Raw genomic sequence first — 10,736 nt, forward strand, 5'->3', positions numbered from 1 at the left:
TTGATGAAAGTTAGTGAAAATTTGGTTGTGATATAACGTTCTGTAAACGTTGTGATTTCGTTCTATTTTATGCACCTGTTTGTAAGTTTATTTGCGTACGTTTTTTGAATTTTTTTTTAACGTTTTGGTGCAAACAATCTGCAATCAAAAGGCAAGGTTTACACAGCGACGTTTTAAAATCGTTTTTAAAACGTTTTATAAAAACGATAAAAATTTTTGTGAAAATTGGTGAAAAGTTGGTTGTGATATAACGTTTACAGAACGTTGTGATTTCGTTCTATTTTACACACTTGTTTGTAAGTTTTTTGCGTACGTTTTTCTAACGTTTTTTTAACGTTTTGGTGCAAAAGTCTTTTATCAGAAAGCACAAATTTTTAACTTGCACGTTTTAAAAACATTTTGAAAACGTTTCACAAAAACGAAACCCAAACTAAAACCAATTCAAAACGTTTTTTTAACGTTTTGTGTTAGCTGGGATATAACCCTCGCATATTGCATTCTACAAGGACAGTCACTAGTCCTACCTTATGAATATTATGACAGTAGAATAATGAGCACCCTATATTTACCTATTATTGGATCCAATGAATGTATTTAATAATAATACAGAATATTACTGCTACTAATTTTGATAATAAACATTTTACACTAATAGCAGTAAGGCTTTAACCTGATGGTGTTGTTTGAACCGCTACAGGTACACCCCAATCTCCGACAACCTCTTCGTTATTAACAACTCTAGAAACGACGTCATAAGCAACACATTTTGATAATTCCGATATCTTGACTTCTGTTTGCAAACTGTCTGTTGTGTTGACGATGTCATATTCATTCCCATCTTTGCTTTGGTATCGTAATTGATATCGAAGTATATCATCACATTGGATTTTCTCAGGAGCATTTGAAACGGGCTGTAAGTACAATAGAGGCGAAAAGCTTAATATCGCTAATACATGTTATCTTAATATTAAATTATATTATTCAATCAATCCCGTCTACTTGCCATTTGTCTGCGTGATAACACGTAATATTGAAATTAGGATTTTGATATTGAAATAGGCATACGCATACTTACTTTTATTGTACAGATAATCTCATTACTATTAGCTGTTTTCAATTCTATTTCTGGCTCATCTAAAGGCTCTTTAGGAAAAGAAATCATTATTTTATTTATGAATATGTGACGTCTATATTACAAAGCAAACAAATTACATTATTATAGCAGCACATTAAGGCCATAAAAAGAATTCTTGTGTTGAAATGGTGGCGCCAAAGGGGGCTGGGGATAAAGCCACCCCCCCCCCCCCAGTCGGGGAAGCATAGCCCCGTCGGGGAATAAACAATTAAAACAATTATTTACTTCATAAGCTATTTTTGTTGACTTTTTTTCATCACAACCATGACAGCGTGGTTGACAGATTTCATGCAACATTTCAAAAATGTAGAAATTCACTTTCCAGTATGAGGATTTGAAAATAAATTAGATGGTTACATTGCATACTCTTCGTTTCTTGTTTTATTAAAAATGTTTTGGTTTTGGAAGCTGATTTCGACATAAGACAACATATTAGCCTACATGAAGTCGTATTATAGTAGCTCGATGCTTATCAAATAAGTAATAAAAAATAGCCATAATTCGTCAAATATATGTGGCTTCCATGAGTATTCGCCCCCTGACCAGGACCTGCAAGACGGAAGGTCGTTTGGACCTTCCGTCTTGCAGGTCCTGGCGCCATCACTGTACTGTTGTGTTTGCCACGTTTTGATTAAGATGTAAAAACGATATGTGAGACTCTAGAACTCAGCAAATTAATCGAAACGTTCATGTAGATAGACTATTAAATACTAGGCCTACCGTCTGACAGGCATGGACCTCGGTATCCGACGCCTGAAAATCGATTGTTCCCATGAAAATAAAGTTATTAATTGCCAATCAATAATATTGTGGTCTAAAAGCACAAATCTGGGCTATATTAAACAATACAAACTCTCCTTATAAATCGTTGCTTTCAATTGCTCTTGATATCGAATATCATCACATTCTATTTGCTCAGGAGTATTTAAAAAAGTCTATAAATACAATAGAAACGAAAGGCTTAATATCGCTAATCTTGTATCTTTATATTAAATTACATTATTCAATCACTCCCTTGGTGTAGACTCCCATTCAGACCCATTGTGTCACCAACTGTCGCCGAACTTCCGGAGTTAAAACTGCAGCCCGTGTTCAAGATCTTGAACAATTTCTTTCAAGACACATTTTTGTTATCAAATCTATTTTGACTAATACATATATTTCTTGTACATACTTTCACAAATTAACTATCATTTATAGTTTATGTGACGCACTCCTAGATAACCTTATACATACTAAGATTTTAATCATCGCACAACCACTTCAACACTAGTGGCACGTGGAAGGAAAGGCGAATCTCCCATCGACAGGTTTGGAACCCCAGCAACCCTCCTTCAAAAGCCCATCCTATCCGTTCGTCTGGGGCCACGACGTATATAGAAAGCCTGCTAATCTCTCAGTTATCGCTACTGTATTACTGTGATAAAGCAAGGTAGTCTTAAAATAAAGTAATATCATATTATTGTGGGTAATAATTAATTTTCATGTTATATAGGTTTTTAGCCGTTTAGGAAAGACTGTGTAAGACTGGAGGTGGGATTGTAGGGCTGTGTCACCACTCTTCTCGCGCAACCATCCTGTTTAATTTCCAGCATGTTAATTCCCATTTCAACACCTGGTTAGAAGGTGTCTTGCTCAACTAAATGACACAAAATATGTGTACAGTGAATGAAACATCCGACCTCAGGTTTGAGATATCAAGCAATAGCCATTTCGCCAAAAGCTTTACTACGAAAATATATATCACTTTGTCTTTTAAATGATGATCTATGAAATACATGAAAAAAAGATGATATTGATAATGGTAGTGTTGGTGGTGGTGGTGGTGGTTATAATAATATCAGTAAGTAAATAGCCTTACTTGTACATATAGTCTCTGCTGATCCATGTTCACTAGGCGGTCCATCAGTCAATATGCCGCCGACTAATCTCGAATGTCGTGTGTAGAATTCAACAGTCGTATGTGGCAGGAGATTGTCTATGGTATATACACCATGTTCAATGTTATTAACTGTAATAAATGCACTTGTCCGCGATGTTTTGTACCATAAATTACATCCAGTTATATTTCCTGTTCCAAAGTCTTGAACTGGATCCAAGCTGCAGGCTGCAATCTTTAGGGTGGTTGCTGTTTGAGTCAAAAGTGTTGGCGGTTTGGAACTGTAAGGTAGTGCTAATAAAAATAACTTTCATTATATTATTTTTTTAATATCAGGGTGGTAATATATTAAATTTATTTTAAGTAAATTATGCGACTTTATATTAAACCATACGTTAAGTTTTCATTAGTCACATTGTTTTTTAAATGTGATTATATGTATGTACAAAATATAGGTTTAAACTGAAGTTTATTTATTTATTAAAATCCAACAGACGAATCATCGCCACTAACAGGCTGGGTGCAAAAATTTAGCTAAAATCATAAACATCATACTAATATGATATGATATAATATTCCAAAATAAACACAAACAATACACAATTACTTATAAATTGTGAAATACGAGAGTTTAAAAAAAATGTCAATATCGTTTGTAGAAGAAATAGAATTAAATTTCATTGGAATCCTAGAAAGAAAACTACGTTTACAAACATCAACTCTAAAAACTACGTTTACAAACATTAACTCTACAAGGGACATTGAAAACAGAACAACAACGCAAATTTATAGAAAAAACTTCCAAAACTTAAAATTAATCCGAGCAATAATACGAGTTCAAAGCCGGACACTCATTCTGCACTACGACGGTTGTACTACCATCGCATACTCTGTTCCATGAGAGCGCCGAAGACACGACGCCGTCTGCTGATTGTCGGTGGCAGTCTAAACAGATCTCATTAAAAATTATCTGTTGCGCGCGCGTCGTCGCGTTGCATTTTTTCATAGAATCGCGTCGGACGACGACCGGTGGTCGCATTGAGTGCCTGGCTTAGTAACTCCAAAGAACTTAAATAACATAAGAAATAGCTGTTCCGCGTATTTGCATTAAAATCGATGAAACATCCGCCCTCCCGTGTATAGGGTAAAATTTGACCATTTTACTAAGTGGAGAAACTACAGGAAACAAACGAACCAGAGCGGCACCTTTATTATTGCTATATAGCGCCGCCGCGCGGACGGGGTAAATTACTCTCCTTGTACCCACAATGTCTTTGGAACGGATGTCCCATTATAATGGGAAGCTGCTCTATCTTTTGCTATTTATTATCTTTGTTAACTCTCACATTATCGCGACCTAGCACTGCGACCGTACTACCGGCGGTCGTATCCGACTAGAAGTAGGACCTGCATTTGTCATTTATTGTGGAAAGTATTCATGGTCATTTTATCCAAATGATTATGACACGTGTGAGAGCGACTACGATTAGACTGACGACCAGTACATACCACAATAAAATGTTCAACATGTTGAAAACTTCGCGACCATGCACGACCTCTGCCTTGTCACGAGCAAGTTGCTCTTATCTGCTATCACACTATCATGACCAGGCCGCGATTTTTTTTTCCCGTACGAAACATTTACATGAAACTCCACTCGGGCCGTCTCGGCTGAATCGACCCGAAAATCTCATTGCAGAATTCAGGAGGTCAAAAGGTCAAAACATAAACGTCCACAGAACAACTTCTGAGAGAACGTCGCTGTCTAATTTTTTGAAATACATTGATGTTACCACGTTAATACCAATGGGTCGTTTAAAATGACATATAATATTTGATTAAGCTCCACGAGTAATGACAAGTGTTATTTTAACTTGAGTTACATACTATGACAATTTTAATTTTTTAGTTAGGCCTGGGTTTTGCATAATTACCTAGGCCTACTAAAAACGCTTCTGGGAAAAGCACAGAAGGAAAAGCGCGTTTTTCTTCATCACTGATCAAATGAAACAGAGTGACAGTTATTTTCAAATTAAGAGAAGAGCTGAGAATAGGCAGCTATAAAATACTGGATGCCATAAGACCTGCCAAAATGGCAGGGCACCAAATGAATGAAAAATGAGCTAGTTTTATTAATATTAGGCATAGCAATCGGCAGGTTCTTGATTACAAGGCTAGACCAAGTTAATTACATGTAATGCCGAAATGATAATAATAATAATAAGTATTATAGGTAAACATAGAAAGAGCAATAATAGTAAAACTCGAGCGTCACGACATTGCGAAGTGTCTGCTCTTGTTCCTCGTATCGGACTCACTCGAGTCAATCCGAGATGGCCCGAGTGAAGTTATCATGCAAATGTTTCGTACGGAAAAAAAAATCGCGACCAGGCCACGAGATAGAGATCCTGCTGGAGACCGGCAGCGAGACGGAAGTCAGCCACGCTTTGCAAAGCAGCCAGGCTTTGAAAAACAGTGACGTAGGCTTGGCTCTTCCCTTTTTAGCATAGGGAAACTTTGTTCGAAGGTAGTATCGCGTCATTTTACGTCAAACCATAACAATCTGCGTCAATGTAGGTAAATTTGCGTCAACATACGTAAATTCCCGTGAAATTAACGTCAACACTAAAAAAAATCTGAGTGTTTGAGGTGTATACGATACGGACGTACATTTAAACTAGGTAAGACTTAACAAATGCTTTAATTGGAAATGGAAACATAACACTTAACAATGACTTATCTTTTTTACGCAAGTCTTAGGCTAGGCCTTGGCCTCGAGGATAGGCTCCTAACTAGCTAGGCCTAGGGCCTAGGCCCTAACTAGCTAGGCCTAGCTAGCCTAGACTCGGGCCTAGCCTACCTAGACCTAGGCTAGCCATAGGCTAGCCTTGGGTACTACTACTAGGCTAGACCAAGGCCTAGTAGTATAAGATATATGTAAGATATATTTATTTATTCGTCCAATTTGTAACACTCTGAAAATTGCTTTCCTTTTTTGGCCTAGAAAAAAGTAAAAACACAAAAATACAGAGCACAGACAAATACACAAAAAATATGTCCCAATAAAAACTTCACACAAAAAAGAAGTTAAAAATAAACACAATTATTGGCAAATTACCTGCTTAATAAAAATAGAAATAGAATTCGGAATAAAAGTGCCTGTACCTAGATGTACGAGAACGTGGTACACACAATCTTATGCCAGACCTATTGTAATTAAAAAAATATTGAGAGGGGACGGTGTGTTTGTTATATTAAAGAGTATCAACTTGTATGTAAAAGACATCTTTCAATCATAATGCAATCAAATATGGTTTTAATAGGGTTATATCACAGATCGTGGACATAAAGTTCATTTAAGACCGGCAATATTTAAACAGTAATTTGACCAATTTTGCAGAGAGCATTTCACCTAATTCTGCAGCGTGAGTAGTGTTTTCAAGTACTTATTGCAGTGGGAAACAGGATTTACAGAATTTTAACAAGTACAAATTGTGACTAAAAAAAGAAACACAAACTTTTGAAGCCTATGATTTACCATTTCCAATGTGATAAAAGCAATATCTGTGATCTTATATTTTAATTTCTAGCCACCATCCTATTATCAATCAATCAATCATTTATTAGAACATACACCTTTAGATCGGTGGCACTCAAAATCATTTGGTGCGTTCAAAGTGAATTAAAATTCTTAGCTACAAGTACAAAAAAAAAATCTTAAGTAAAAATGAAATAAACACAAGTGAGTAGTGCTGCTGATGAGGCAAGTAGCTCCCCGAAAATCATGACAAGGAAATACAACCTGCCTTGCCTGTCACAAATTTCGAAGGGCCACCTGTACCACCAACAAACTCAACAATAATGTTAAGGCAAACAAAATTAATTAGTTATTAAAAAAAAAGGAAAAGACAGTAATACAGATACTTAATCTACGATAAAGTTTGCAAGTGCTTCAATTCAGATCTTTTTCTCCACGCTCGTTTTCCATAACTTTTACAAAATTCATCAAAGTATTTCTCTACTTCATTTGTCATAGAAGGAGCAGTGGAGCATAGGACTAGCCTTAATTTAATATCAATATTAGCACTTAAAAATTGATTCCAAACATCGATGTTATGACTACTTAATTTATATTCAAGTTTATTTAACTCCTCTAAACGTATGTTTAGGAGAGCGGGACAAGAGAATAAGAAGTGTCTTTGTCTTCTTCATTATTTGTATTGCAAAGAGTACATAAGCCATTCTTGTCTTTACAGACCATCTAGAAATTCTACTATCAAGGGGCAATGTATTGGAGCGAAGTTTTAAATTTCAATGATACACCTTCGAAATCCAAGTTATCTAATAGATAATTTTCTAATTTAATTGTATCTTTAAGTAATGAATAGTCAGTGAGTGAGGTCTTACTTTCAATGTCCTCTCTCCAGGTTTCAAAAAGAAAACTGGAAAGAACAGTAAGCCAATTAAAGTGTGATGAGATAATGGAGGCACAATAACTTTCATTACGAAATACAGAAAATTGATGTGAAAATTTGTGGTTTACATTCAATAAATTGTATTTATACACAAGGCAAAGTAACCAAACATATTTTTATTTGTTTCAGGTCGTTGGATTTTATATGGCAGCCAATTCCAGCAGTCCATAACAAGCTTGTTTTTGCTGTACCTACACTGTACATTTTCATCCTGAATTAATTTTGTAATCACATTTTAAATCAGTAAGCTTCTGTGTTAACATTTTTCACAGGTGCCTTTTTATCAGGCATTTAACCAAAAATACATGTACAAATAGGCTAGAATAGCAATTTTTGGACAAGTTCTCTAAATTTCATCTGATATTGAGTGCACAAAGTTACCGATACAAGTTTTATACATAGTTTACTGTATGTACAATATAAACAATAAACTATCCTATTGTGGGAGGCACATTTATAAACCAAAAAAGTGGTAAAATATTTTGATAATATTATTATACAGTGAAAGCATTTCATTTATATCATGTTTTTGCACAGTACATAAATCAGATTTTTTAAATCAGTTTTTTACAGAATGTAGTATCTGATCAGTACAAGTAACAAAGTATAATAAAAGTAAACAATCAGTAAGTCTTAATATCTAATACCTTAGTGTCCAAATGAAAAGTCAATAAATAATAGGCTTGACTTTTGTTTACTGGTCTAGGCATCAATACAAATTTGTTTCTTGAAAAATGATACATTGTTTTTAAAAAGTAGTCGAAAGTTTTATATGTTCCCAATATTGTTTTTTGATTGAAGTGCAATGTTAATGCCCAATATTATTCTTTTTTAAATATTGGAATTTGACACAAATTTGAAACAAAACCTGGTTTACAATTTAATTTAGCAGAACTCAGAACATTTTCTTACACCTTTATTAGGCTGCCTCTACATACAGGCATTTTCCTTTGTAGAAAAGTAACAGTTTATCATTACTATCTATGAATGTACTGTAGGAATATAAAGAATGCTGTATGACTTAGACACACATTTGCGGGCGTAATAACAAGTTTTAAAAACACCTAGGTATTTTTTTCTGGAATTTCCATTGTTCGTGGCAGCGGGTGTACTAATTGAACAAAAAGAATATCTTCTTTTTATTTGACGACATCAGTTTGTGCGAGAGATGAATTTGCAAAACAAGGTATAAAAAAGTCTCGCCTAGTTGAAGTAAAATTACAAGTAGGCCGCTGCAATCAGTTTAATCCTTGGGTCTTTACCTCCTGAAAAAGTACATTTGCATTTCTTATGTCTAAATTTAATTTTATAATATTTTAGTCTGCAGCCAAAATAAATGACATATTTCACCACTCTTTTTCCATATGTTTATTGACCTAACACATCTACATGCGTTTAGGGCCCTGTAAGAGCCCTAGTGGGTTCAAGAAATAGAGCATCTTGGGTAAACCTATGACTTATTTTTTTGATTGGGTTGGATTGGATTTATTCGATGTAAACACCAAGGATAGCCCACGAAAGTCTTATTTCCAGTGGGGTCCTTCTGGGGGTGATTGGGCCGTACACCGGGAGACAATCCCCTACATTTTCATTAAATATGTTCCTCAAATACTTGTCATCTGATTTTACAGTATATAATATATCTCTGTGCAAAGAGTACTACAGTGACACAATTTCTAACGTAATGATTACAGTTAAAATATTGCATCTTAGATTGTCTTTGTAAATTTTAGTTGATGATTAAAATAAATGTGTGTTCGATAAGTAATATAATGCGAGCTTTTGTGTTTTTAGTACATTTTGATGGTAAATTATTAGGTTTTAAAATGCCTATTCCAGATAGCATGTTCTAAACCAGATTATGAAGTCATTCAGGCGTAATGGACGGTAACAAACGTCTGATTGAAAATAAAGGTGCAACCTGCAGGAGAACTCTATATATAACAATATTAATAATAATAATAATAATAATAATAATAACAATAACAATAATAATAATAATAATAATAATAATAATAATAATAATATTCATGATGATGATGATGATGATGACGGTGTCGGCGGCGGTGGTGGACGTGGTGGTGGCGGCAGCGGCAATCACATATTGATGTGCGTAAGGAGAAAATGTTTGTGCTGATTAACCATCCAGACGCGTGCACAGATCTAGATGAAATATACCATAGTGCCCTTTTTTTAATGTCTTGCAATTACTAGCATAGTTTGAGTACCTAATTATGTCCATTAAGATATCAAAAAGAAAAAATTGTACAGTAACACTAGTCTACAAAATGTTCGACGAGGATGATCACACTACAAAAACAACACATGCGAGAAATCATTCTAATTACAATAGTACAGTACAATGAAATTAAGAGAATATAGTATTTAGTATGCACTATATGCACTATGTATACTGTACCACTTCAGGGAGTGTGGCTGAAAACGTGTACCGTATGTTCTATAATTATAATTGGATAAAATATATTATAAAATTACCATGTTAATCACAAAATAATATATTCAGTTTTATTTTTACAGTTGCAGGTTCATGGGGAGGTGCCCTCCTCCCCCTCCCAATTTTTAAAAAAGAAAAATGTATTCGTCCAATAGTGGCATTTCCTGCATTCTGGAGGTGCCATAATCATTAATTTTCTCACCTCAACCCCAACCATGGTGGGACTGAGGTAGTATAGACTCTCCATCTGTGAAAGTCCCTCTCTGGGGCTCCCTCAATTTCGAATTCTTGGATCATCCACTTGTTTAGAATATTAATTATATGGCAATACTTTGGCCGACTTCGCTTCACTGATTATCTAATGATATTTGGTGGATCAAGAGAGGCTGATGTTCAGCGATGGTCTCTACAAAGATGGGAAGGGTAATCTCGCCGAAATTATGTTATCACAATACACAGCACCTTTAAATATACTCACAGGCTACAGTAAGCGTTTGCACTGGTCACCTGGTACTTACCTAACCTTAATTTGGATTAAATTTAGTGCATTGAATACAATTTAAAGTTATTTAAGGAAAACACTCTCTCGCGGAAATATGTGTTTCACCTGTTAATGTACCTTTAAATACCTTACAGGGGGTGGAATAGAGCTCATACGGTCTCCTAATACCTATATAACACTAACATGGAACAATATAGTGCATTAAATACAACTTAAAACTGTTTAAAGGAAAAAGCACTCTCTCGTGGAAATTATGTTATCCCAACACACAGCACCTTTAAATACTCTCA

This window comes from Anneissia japonica, unplaced genomic scaffold, assembly GCF_011630105.1.
Source record: "Anneissia japonica isolate Jap-2015-1 unplaced genomic scaffold, ASM1163010v1 scaffold14868_len205136_cov114, whole genome shotgun sequence".
NCBI classification, from domain to species: domain Eukaryota; kingdom Metazoa; phylum Echinodermata; class Crinoidea; order Comatulida; family Comatulidae; genus Anneissia; species Anneissia japonica.